This window comes from Microcaecilia unicolor, chromosome 9, assembly GCF_901765095.1.
Source record: "Microcaecilia unicolor chromosome 9, aMicUni1.1, whole genome shotgun sequence".
In the NCBI taxonomy this organism is placed as follows: Eukaryota; Metazoa; Chordata; class Amphibia; order Gymnophiona; family Siphonopidae; genus Microcaecilia; species Microcaecilia unicolor.
Genome location: NC_044039.1, coordinates 46703247 through 46716269, shown reverse-complemented (window position 1 = coordinate 46716269; position 13023 = coordinate 46703247). Strand labels below are relative to the sequence as shown.

The 13023-nt window shown below is 43.7% G+C and overlaps 1 protein-coding gene across 1 annotated transcript in view; it reads right to left on the bottom strand.

Moving 5' to 3' along the window:
- The window catches only part of SLC6A13 (solute carrier family 6 member 13), a 155505-nt gene that overhangs the window by 73666 nt on the left and 68816 nt on the right, over positions 1-13023 (bottom strand). The gene's annotated exons all lie outside the window — the stretch shown is intronic.

Sequence of the window (13023 nt, the reverse complement as noted above, 5' to 3'; positions counted from 1 at the left end):
AGAAGACATCTTCTATTGCAGGAAGGACTATGCAACACAGAAGAGCAAGACTGTATCCTGAGATTGTTGATGACTTCTTATTCATCCACAGATTAAAAAATCATAACAGCGTTTTATAGGGCATATTTCTTCCCTCTAGGACATACAGAATGGGTTGTATTTTGTACCCCTGGACATTTTAACAGGGTGGATTAGGATTCCTTGAGGTAGTAGAAATCAGCAATTGTTGGGGTTGGAATGGTAGAAGGTGGTGGTGAGGAGGGTTATTATACCTGCTCGCTGTTATTATTGTTTTCGATTTGTAATTTATACACAATAGTTGCACAGCATATTGTTCCTTTTTATACTTTAATATAAAAATTTATATATAAAATCATAACTGTTCGGGGCTTCTACAGATAAGTACAGAGCCCATGGGGACAGGGCGGGAACGGGGACAGAGCCTGCAGGGATGGGGCGGGGATGGAGACAGGGCCTGCGAGGATGGGGTGAGGATGGAGACAGAACCCACAGGGACAGGGCAGGGACAGGGACAAGCATTCATAAACAACTTAAGTACATAAGTGTTGCCATACTGGGACAGACCGAAGGTACATCAAGCCCAGTATCCTGTTTCCAACAGTGGTCATTACTGCATACACCTCAGGAGCATACAATAGAGAGCTGCTATTACAAGGAAAAAGACCAGACACATCTCCTGATCCAGTGATGACCTTCGTTATGCGATTTGCGCCGGGTGGTGAGAAAGCAGCTCACATAATTAGACAACACTGGGATATTATGAGATCTCATCCCCTATTTGCTCAGCACAAATTGAGGACAGCTTTTTCAAGAGCAAAGAATTTAAAAGAAATCCTGAGCCCAGCAGATTTACCTAGCTCAGATCAACAATCCCTGAGCCCCAATATTGGACATAGCAAGTGTTGTAAAGCAAATTGTAAAACGTGCACCGTGACTAAAGAGGGAGTCAGCTTTCAACACAATGGGAAGACCTATCTATTAAGATATTGCACGTCATGTCATACTCTTTATGTGATATATTACATTCTTTGCCCGTGCAACAAGAAATATATAGGTAAGACCAATAGGACGTTACACGCCAGGATGACCGAGCACAGATCCCGCATCGGAGCATGACATATGGGAGCACCCCTTGTGCAACATTGTATTCAACACAATCATCCTGCTGATGCCCTGAGATGTATGGTCATAGACCACGCAGCATCAACTACTAGAGGTGGTAACAGAGACAGAAAACTTGCAACGTGAAACATTCTGGATTCATTATTTAAACACCTTGGAACCCAGTGGACTAAACACATATATCCACTGGGGTTGTTTCATGTGAGACACTCAACCTTGAAACCGGAAACAGGAAGCATCCCATACAGCCCTTTAAAAACCGTTACATTCACAATTGCGTTTAGCTTGAGTGAGGACAGGCTGTCTCGCTGTAAGCCAGAAGCTAAGATGTTCCCGCACGCTAATACAGCTTTAGAGAACGCCAGTACTGATGCTTTGCATCTCTTTGTTTGTTTTCAGGACCAGTGTGTTATCAACCCCTTGAGAAAGCCATGTTGTGGGAAACAGGCACCTGTCAGGGAGAGTTCCACACTTCAAGAATTAAGCTAAGTTATGCTTTTTTGTGAGAAAAGTATACAGCCTTGTCAGATTGTCAGATTGTTCAAACACTAAAGCTCCTGATGTGTATGCAGTAATGATAATAGTCATACCTCTGGTGTTTGATAATCAGAAAAACAGATTAAAAAAAGACAGAAAAATTATAAAATCACCACAAAAGAGGAAGGAGGTAGGATAAGTCAATGATTATAACTGTCGCAAAACAGGGGCATGTAAGAGATTACAATTAAACCCCGGCGACCTTATGAACTTCCCTACTAAGAGCAGTACTATATACATAACATACACACATCTGTTCTACTTGTTCATGTGAGGTATTTCTAGGATAAGCAGCATAAAATGTATTGTACTGTTTTGGGATCTTGCCAGGTACTTGTAACCTGGATTGACCACTGTTGGAAACAGGATACTGGGCTTGATGTACCTTCGGTCTGCCCCAGTATGGCAACACTTACGTACTTAAGTTGTTTATGAATGCTTTCTTCTGTAAATGGTGCAATATCCACTTCATTCCCAGACATACTCTCAGCAGCTGAACGCAGACCTTCTCCAGGATTTTCTTCCGTGAACACCGAAAAGAAGTATTTGTTTAGTATATTTGCTTTATCCTCTCCACATAGCTATTCTCGACATCTTTCAGTTTTCCAATTTCATTCCTAGCTTTCTCCTTACCCCAATATATCTGAAAAAGGTCTTGTCACCTTTACATCTTTAGCCATTTTTTTCTTCCACCTCTGCTTTTGCTAGCCATATTTCCCTCTTTGCTTCTTTGAGTTTAATCCGGTAATCTTTTCTGTAATCCTCTTGTTGCATTCTTCTGTATTTTTTTGAATTCAGCCTCTTTTGCCCTTATTTTTTTGGTCACTTGCTTGGAGAACCACATAGGCTTGTTTCTCTTGTTGCTACATTTATAGCAGCTTTCAACTTGGACCACTGCATTTCCATGTCTTCCTACCCCTGCCGTCAGCTACTTCTTCCATCCAGGTATTCCCCTATTATACCAACATCAGCATGTTTGAGATCCAGTACTTTCAGTTTTGTGCGTCCACACCCCACTTTTGTTCTTATATCAAACCATATTGTGTTATGATCACTATTACCTAGGAGGGAGGGGAAGAGGTAGAGATGCTGGATGGACCCGGGAAAATGAGAGGGAGAGGCAGTGGGAGAGATGCTGGATGGACCCAGGAGAGTGAGAGAGAGAGAAGGACATAAAACAGGAGAAACACTGGATGGACCAGGAAAAGGGAGAGAAAGAGGGAGAAGGAGAGGCAGTAGGAGAGATGTTAGATGGACCTGGGAGAAGGAGAGAGAGGGCATTAAGAAAAGCTGAACTCATGGGGGAGGGGGGAATGAAAGAGAGAAAGAAATGGTGGATCGGCCTAGAGAAAGGAAGAGATGATAAATTTTCACAGAGGGAGGGAGAAGGAAAATGCAGGGGGGAGGGGGGAAAAGGACCCAAAAGATGCTATTATCACAAGGGAGAGGAAGAGATGCTGGGTCTGCCAGGGAAGGGGATGGAGAGATGCTGGATTTGCTGAGTGAGAGAAAAAGATGCTGGATCTGCCAAGGTGGGAAAAGGGAGACAGAAATATGCTGGATCTGCAGGGAAGGGGTGGAGAAGAGTAAATGATCAGGGGAAGGGAGAGAGCAGAGCAGAGATGCATGATCTGGGGGCATGAGACAGGAGGAGAAAGAGAAAGAAAGGGAAGGGGACAGGATTTGATATACCACCTTTCTGTGGTTACAATCAAAGCAGTTTACATATTATGTAAAGGTACTTATTATGTGCCTGGGGCAGTGGATGGTTAAGTGACTTATTCAGAGTCACAAGCAGCTGCAGTGGGAATCAAACCCAGTTACCCAGGTTCTCAGGCTGCTGCACTAACCATTAGGCTACTCAGGAGCAGAGGAACACTTTTTTATTTGGGAGTGCCCAAGCTCCACCCCCAACCTTTCCATACTATCCTAGTCCCCTCCTATGGTATCTGACATATCTCTCCTTCCCTCTGTCCCTCTCAACACCCCCCTACCTACGGTGTCAGACATTTCTTTCCTCCCCCCCCCCCCCCCCATCTTATCTGGCATTTCTCTCCTTCCTTCCTTTTCAACCCCCCCATTGTCTACAGCATCTCTCTCTCTCTCTTCCCCCCCCCCCCCACCACATGGTCTCCAACACCTCTCTCCTTCTTTTCTCCTTCAGCATCTCTCCTTCCCTTCTCCTACCCCCTGCCTATAGTGTCCAGCATTTCACACACACCACCAGGGTCTCCAGCATCTCTCTCCTTCCCTCCCTCTCAACCCCATCCCTAAGTTCGACAGCAGCTGTACCCACCCATGGTCTCTAGCATTTCTCTCCTTCCTTTCCACTTCAACATCTCTCTCCTTCCCTTCTAGTTCCCTTGTCTGTGGTCTTCCCTTCTCCCCCCACAGCCTGTGATGTCCAAATTCTACCCCCATAGTCTCTGTTCAGAAAAATCCGCAATCAAGCGGAGAACTCGAACGCCCCACGGGAAAACACAAATACAGGTAAAAAGTGGGATGTTTGACCACGGAAATACAAATCCAGGAGACAATATCTTTAAGACTTCTTTATTGATGAAAAGACTCGACAACTGAACGTTCAGTGCCACGCTTCTAGTGATCCGCTACGGACAAGCTTACCACGAAAGGTCTTTTTCAAGACCACTTTTGCATTCAGCCAATCACATTACATTTGGTTCGCCACACGGACCAAATCGTGTTTCAGGCATTTCAGACTCCTGATGCAGGCCTGTAGGCCAAAACACAACAGTTGTGTAAAGTCTTTTCATCAATAAAGAAGTTTTTAAGATATTGTCTCCAGGATTTGTATTTCCGTGGTCAAACATCCCACTTTTTACCTGTACCCCCATAGTCTCTAACATCTCTCTTTTTCTTTTCCTTTTCCCCTCCCCCCACATGTGGTGTCCAGCATTCCACTATCCTTCATGGTCTCTAGCATATCTCTCCTTCCCTCCCTCCCCACACACACACACACACACGGTCTCCAGCATCTCTCCCCTCCCTGGAAGCCAGGCAACCAGCTTTGAGTATGTGAAGATGCAAGATAAGAGGTAAGTGAAGAAAGGCCTCATGAGGAGAGAGGAAGGGTAGAAAAAATTTGAGTGTGCCATGTCACCTGTGGCTCTCCCTGTTCCAGGGCCTATAATGCTACTTCTCCACCTGAAAGAGAGAGAGAGATTGGTTTGGGGGGGCGCATTAGAGAGGGGGAGAGACACTGGATCCATAGAGGGAAGGAAAGATTCCAGACTATGAGGTGGTGGGCAGGGGAGAGGGGAGATATTCTGGCCCCAGGGTGGGGTGTGAAGGAGGAAGGGGAGGGCCATGGGCACAGAGGAAAAATGCTGGGCATGGAGATAGTACAGGGAAAGGGATACAGAGGGTCAGCACTAGAACCATGAGAGATAGGGACACAGAGGGCAATGCTGTAAAGGGGTGGCATTATTATATGGGGAAGATGATGGACATGGGGGAAGGATAGGGACACTGAGAGGACATATGCTGAACCTGGGGCAGGATGATAGGGACACAAAAGCCAAATGCTGAACATGGGGGGGGGGGAGGATAGGGATAGAGACAGGAACACAGGAGAGAGATGCTGGGCAGAACACATAGGGTTGCAGAGGGAAGATGGATAGTGGACACTGAGAGAGAAGAAATGTCAAATGGACCAGAGAACTTGGAAAGTGGTTTAGTAAAAGATAGAGAAAAGCAGAAAAGAGACATTGGGACCAAAGAAAATGGAAAAATACAATTTTCATATAACAAAGGTAGAAAAAGGTATCTTATTTGGAACATATCAGTTTTTGAAAATGTGCATCTCCTATCTTGCATTTCAGGTTCTATTTCTCTAATATTTATGTGCTTTATATGCAGAGCCTGACTTCTTGAGGTTTCCAGTTGAGCTTTTTGCCTTCATATCACTGTTAGTGACCTGTGTTCCCTTCTTTCATATTTGTTGAGGGTCTCTGTTTTTTTTATGAGACCAAGGTGTGATAGTCTTCTAGTATATAGTTTCTGTGAGGAGATTTTGTAGCAGTCTTATTTATTTATTTATTACATTTGTATCCCACATTTTCCCATATACTTGCAGGCTCAATGTGGCTTACATAATACCATAAAGGCATTCACCAAGTCCGGTAGGGGATAAGTATAATAAATGTTGTAGTGGGATAGGGAAGCTAAGAATCAGTCAAGTTGGGTTTAATGTAAAGGGTTTGTTAAAGTCTAATACGATCTTTGATTGTGAAGTGTTGCAGGGTTGAGGCATTTAAGTTGGGTCAGTTGGGTATGCCTTTCCGAATAGGTGAGTCTTTAATAATTTTCTGAATTTTAGGTGATCGTAGATTGTTTTCACCACTTGTGGCAGTGCGTTCCACAGGCACGTGCTTATGTAAGAGAAGTTGGACGCATGGGTTGTCTTGTATTTTAGTCCTTTGCAATTTGGGTAATGAAGATTCAAGTAAGACCGTGATGATTTGGTACTATTTCTGATTGGGAGGTTGATTAGGTCAGTCATGTAACCTGGGACTTCATTGTAGATAATCTTATGGACTAAGGTGCAGATTTTGAAAGAGATATGTTCTCTGATAGGAAGCCAGTGCAATTTTTCACGGAGTGGTGTGGCGCTTTGGAATCGTGTCTTACCAAATATCAATCTGGCTGCTGTGTTTTGGGCCGTCTGGAGTTTCTTTGTGAGTTGTTCTTTACATCATGCATAGATTCCATTGCAGTAGTCAACGTGGCTTAATACCACTGATTGAATTAAATTACGGAAAACATCCCTTGGGAAGAACGGTTTTATACGCTTGAGTTTCCACATTGAATGAAACATTTTCTTTACGGTGGAGTTGACTTGAGTCTCAAGTGTAAGATTTCGGTCAATAATAACACCTAGTATTTTAAGACTATCAGAGATGGGAAGGGAATGATCTGAAGTGAATAAGGCTGTGGGTTTGTAATTGTTGTACTGGGATGAGAGGATAATGCAATGCGTTTTATCGGTATTCAACTTCAATTGAAATGAGTTTGCCCATGAGTGCATGCTGTTCAATCCACTCTTGGTATCATTGAAGATTTCTGATAGATAATTTCTAAAAGGGATGTAGATTGTAACATCATCAGCATAGATGAACGGGTGGAGACCTTGATTTGATAGGGACTTGGCCAATGGGATCATTAATATGTTGTATTGGTGATAAAGGTGAACCTTGAGGAACTCCGCAGTCTGATTTCCATGTTGATGATATATTTGTATTAGATTTAACTTGGTATGACCTGGTGGTCAAAAAGCTTTTGAACCAATCACGTACATTTCCACCAATTCCAAAGTGATCTAGAAGTCGAAGTATATTATGGTTGACCATATCGAATGCACTCGACATGTCGAATTGGAGCAGAAGTATGTTATTACCTAAAGCTATTTCACTCTTGAATTTGGCCAGGAGAGTGACCAGCACAGTTTTGGTACTGTGGGAAGGGCGGAAACCAGATTGAGATTCATGTAGTAAAGAGAATTTGTCCAAATAGTCAGTGAGCTGTTTGGTCACCATGCTCTCCATCAGTTTAACTACAAGTGGTTTTTGGTTCTGATTTACTATTTACAGTACTGCTTTTTCATAAATAAGGTTGTTGCTTGAGCCCTGGGATTTAGTGCTGTTTTGGTGTGGTAAGCCACCAGGTCATAAGTATATAAGTATTGCCATACTGGGACAGACAGAAAGTGGTCCATCAAGTCCAGTACCCTGTTTCCAACAGTGACCAATCTAGGTCACAACTACCTGGCAAGATACCAAAAAAGCACAACATATTTTATGCTGCTTATCCTAGAAAAATGTTTTGTTACATTTGTACCCTGCGCTTTCCCACTCATGGCAGGCTCAATGCGGCAATGGAGGGTTAAGTGACTTGCCCAGAGTCACAAGGAGCTGCCTGTGCCTGAAATGGGAATTGAACTCAGTTCCCCAGGACCAAAGTCCACCACCCTAACCACTAGGCCACTCCTCCACTCCATAAGCAGTGGATCTTCCCCAAGTCCATTTTAATAATGGCTTATGGATTTTTCTTTTAGGAAGCTATCCAAACCTTTTTTAAAACCCACTAAGCTAACTGCTTTTACTACATTTTCTGGCAATGAACTCCAGAGTTTAATTACATGTAAAGTGAAGAAATATTTTCTCCAATTTGTTTTATATTTACTACTTTGTAGCTTCATTGCTTGCCCCCTAGTCCTAGTATTTTTGGAATGAGTAAACCGTTGATTCACGTCTACTCATTCCATTCCACTCATTATTTTATAGACCTCTATCATATCTCCCCTCAGCCATCTCTTTTCCCAGCTAAAGAGCCCTAGCTGCTTTAGCCTTTCCTCATAGAGAAGTTGTCCCATCCCCTTTATCATTTTCGTCGATCTTCTCTGTACCTTTTCTAATTCCACTATATCTTTTTTGAGATGCGGCGACCAGAATTGAACACAATATTCGAGGTGCAGTTGCACCATGGGCTGATACAAGAGCATTATAATGTCCTCACTTTTATTTTCTATTCCACCATATCTTTTTTTAGATGCGGTGACCAGAACTGCACACAGTAGTTGAGGTTCAGTTGCATCATGGAGCAATACAAAGGCATTATAACATCCCCATTTTTGTTTTCCATTTCTTTCCTAATACCCTAATTGCATGGCTCTCTAACCTCACCCCATCTTCTATGGGGAGCTGAAGCCTTGCCTGAATATCCAAGTTCTATGGGCAGCATACTGCTTACTCTGGTCCAGTTTTTAGTGTTGTCTACTTCCTTCTAAACTATTAGAATAATAATAGCTTACATTCAACAGTGCTTTCTGAGCAGCCTGTTTACACTGAGCATATTGACTTGGTACACAGAACTTCCACATTCTCAGTATCTTCCATCTCCGCTGGGTCCCCTGTTTAGTTGGATCCTCTGGATGTTCTCTGGATCCTGTTCTTTATTCTGCATTAACTGGTGTTAATCTTAATCTTGTACTTCCCTTGTCAAGGTATAGCGGTGAGTTTCCTCTGTGGTATCTACTATAATAAAACTCACCCTCAACGTTCTGAGGACACTGACGTCAGGGAAGCCAAGCCCTGACTTCCTTCAAAAAGGTTCGAAGGTTCGTGGTGGTGAAGCCACCAAAATCGCTCCGGGCCCCGCCCTTGAGGGCGGAGCAATAACAGAACAACGAAGGGGTTGGCCAGGGAGGGAGGGGGGGTGTTGGCAACGAAAACCTTGCTAGCGCCCGTTTCATTTGCTCTGAAACGGGCCTCTGTTACTAGTATGTATATAATGCTTGGTTTATCTGAATTCCACATTCATAACAAAATTAGCCTGTCTCTGTTATGTAAAGTTTATAAAATAATCATAGAACATATGGCAACCCTAGTACAGATAGTTGGTTGTGGTGATGGGGGTTGGGAAAGGGTGCAACAGTAGGAATGGCAAGGGACCTGTGATGGGCCATGGGGCGGGGCAAGTGGGCAGGGCAAGGGACAGGCATACAGTGGGGGAAATAAGTATTTGATCCCTTGCTGATTTTGTAAGTTTGCCCACTGACAAAGACATGAGCAGCCCATAATTGAAGGGTAGGTTATTGGTAACAGTGAGAGATAGCACATCACAAATTAAATCCGGAAAATCACATTGTGGAAAGTATATGAATTTATTTGCATTCTGCAGAGGGAAATAAGTATTTGATCCCCCACCAACCAGTAAGAGATCTGGCCCCTACAGACCAGGTAGATGCTCCAAATCAACTCGTTACCTGCATGACAGACAGCTGTCGGCAATGGTCACCTGTATGAAAGACACCTGTCCACAGACTCAGTGAATCAGTCAGACTCTAACCTCTACAAAATGGCCAAGAGCAAGGAGCTGTCTAAGGATGTCAGGGACAAGATCATACACCTGCACAAGGCTGGAATGGGCTACAAAACCATCAGTAAGACGCTGGGCGAGAAGGAGACAACTGTTGGTGCCATAGTAAGAAAATGGAAGAAGTACAAAATGACTGTCAATCGACAAAGATCTGGGGCTCCACGCAAAATCTCACCTCGTGGGGTATCCTTGATCATGAGGAAGGTTAGAAATCAGCCTACAACTACAAGGGGGGAACTTGTCAATGATCTCAAGGCAGCTGGGACCACTGTCACCACGAAAACCATTGCTAACACATTACGACATAACGGATTGCAATCCTGCAGTGCCCGCAAGGTCCCCCTGCTCCGGAAGGCACATGTGACGGCCCGTCTGAAGTTTGCCAGTGAACACCTGGATGATGCCGAGAGTGATTGGGAGAAGGTGCTGTGGTCAGATGAGACAAAAATTGAGCTCTTTGGCATGAACTCAACTCGCCGTGTTTGGAGGAAGAGAAATGCTGCCTATGACCCAAAGAACACCGTCCCCACTGTCAAGCATGGAGGTGGAAATGTTATGTTTTGGGGGTGTTTCTCTGCTAAGGGCACAGGACTACTTCACCGCATCAATGGGAGAATGGATGGGGCCATGTACCGTACAATTCTGAGTGACAACCTCCTTCCCTCCGCCAGGGCCTTAAAAATGGGTCGTGGCTGGGTCTTCCAGCACGACAATGACCCAAAACATACAGCCAAGGCAACAAAGGAGTGGCTCAGGAAGAAGCACATTAGGGTCATGGAGTGGCCTAGCCAGTCACCAGACCTTAATCCCATTGAAAACTTATGGAGGGAGCTGAAGCTGCGAGTTGCCAAGCGACAGCCCAGAACTCTTAATGATTTAGAGATGATCTGCAAAGAGGAGTGGACCAAAATTTCTCCTGACATGTGTGCAAACCTCATCATCAACTACAGAAGACGTCTGACCGCTGTGCTTGCCAACAAGGGTTTTGCCACCAAGTATTAGGTCTTGTTTGCCAGAGGGATCAAATACTTATTTCCCTCTGCAGAATGCAAATAAATTCATATACTTTCCACAATGTGATTTTCCGGATTTAATTTGTGATGTGCTATCTCTCACTGTTACCAATAACCTACCCTTCAATAATGGGCTGCTCATGTCTTTGTCAGTGGGCAAACTTACAAAATCAGCAAGGGATCAAATACTTATTTCCCCCACTGTAGGTGGAGCATAGATCAGGGCAGGTGTCAGGTTTATCTCTGTGAAAAAGTTGGTAACTAATTGCATGGCTATCTAACCTCACCCCATCTTCTATGGGGAGTTGAAGCTTTGCCTGTATATTCAGCTGTACAGGCAGCGTACTGTTTTCTTCTTTTTTTTTTTAATATCTTTATTTATAATTTTCCAAATTAACAATCACATAACATGACTGCAATCACAGTAATTGAATTACAACATAAAGGAAAAAAATTAAATCTAGGAGATAACCTCCTGAGGTAAACACTTCCATTTAGTTAGTCCACAATAAAATAAAGTAAAGTGGGGCAAGACACAATGAAAAAAAATAGGAAATACTTTAACATTAGAGCAAGAGAGCTACTAAACCCACAATCGAATTTAACAGCATTAGCCTACAGGATTGTTCTGGTTAGATCGTTTCTCTTCTTCCTTGGAAACTATAAAGTCATGCATTTTCTTCGGGTCAGTAAACATGTAATAGAGTCAAAGGAAAGAAAGCATCTGCAGAGAAATGTATTTTCCAATTCAGTATCCTCGTCTTCCCTGCTTACTCTGGTGCCCTTTTCTGGGTGACTCAACACAGGAAAGGAAGTACTGTCACAGTTTTTTCATGAGTTCGCCAACAGATCTGCCTCCTTTACTGCACCCTGGTCCCTAGGTTCAGAGTGAAATACCAAGACAAAACTCATAGGTTTCCCATTTTCTGAAAACTTCACTTGTACATCTTTCAGCTTCTTTACAGGGGCTTCCTCATATGCCTGCAGCAAATCAATTAACATATCCACGTTCTTGGTAACTGTTCTCCAAAACTCATGGACACTGGACTTGCCCCCCTCCTTCTCAGTACAGAACAGAACATTCTCTATCCAGTGTGGCACCTCTGATACCAGTCGCCCACTTGGCACACACTTGGTTCACCACCGAACCACTTCAGAAATCACATGGACTAGAGCACTCTGGTCTCTAGTCTCCACCTCTGGCTCCTGTTGCTCCTGAATCTACTTGGACTCTCGGCAAGGCCTCCACCAGTCTTTTTGCTGTTCCTAACTCTTCCTTCAATTGTCTGCTTAAGTCTTCCACTTGGAGAGACATCTCCCTCATTTGAGTCAGGACATGAGCACCTTTTATCCACTGCTTCTCCTCTTTCACTCTCCTTCTGCTTCCATCAGCTGGACCTCCCACGTACTCTGATATCTCTCCAGAGCAACCCTTGATTGAGAAGCCTTCATGAGCATATTGTGATAAAATCCCTGGGTCCCAGGTCCCTTGAGCCCTTCCATCACTTGGTCAACACTACCAGCTTTATAATTTCTCTGAGTTCAGATCAAGGCCACTCTGGATTTTCTTCCTTTATTCCAGCCAAACAGTGTTAACACAAGTGCAGCAAACAAAAGGAAAATAACAAACCAGCAGTGTACACAAACATTATATCAATCCTAAGTGCTTTTATACCTGATTCTGTTCCAGCTTCAGATATTCCTCACAAACATCTTTCAGCAGTCTGCCCCTCCACTGTTGAAAGCTGGCTGCTCCCTACTCCCACAAGCTTCTTTCAGTGGTCTGCCCCTCTACTACTGAGGCTGGCAGCTCCCCACTCTCACAGGCTTCTTTCAGCAGTCTACACCTCCGCTATTGAGATTAGCAGCACTCCAATTCCACAGGCTTCTTTCTACAGTCTGCCCCCTGCACTATTCAGGGCTGGTAGCTCCCAGATCCCATAAGCTTCTTCCAGTGGTCTGCCGCCTTCACTATTGAGGGCTGACAGCTCCCCGCTCCAATAAACTTCTTTCTGTGGTCTCCCACAACTGCCTTTTGCAGTACCTGGAATTCCTTTTACCTCACTAGTTACTCCCATCTCTAGATCATTTATAAACATGTTAAAAAGCAGCAGTCCGAGCACAGACCCCTGGGGAACCCCACTATCTACCCTTCTCCATTTAGAATACTGACCATTTAACTCTACTCTCTGTTTTCTATCTTTAAACCAGTTTTTAATCCACAATAGAACACGACCTCTTATCCCATGACTCTCCAATTTCCTCTGGAATCTTTCATGAGGTACTTTATCAAACACCTTTTGAAAATACAGATACACAATATTGACCGACTCACCTTTATCCACATTTGTTTACCCCTTCAAATAAATGTAATATTTATTTATTTATTAATTACATTTGTATCCCGCGCTTTCCCACTTATTGCAGGCTCAAT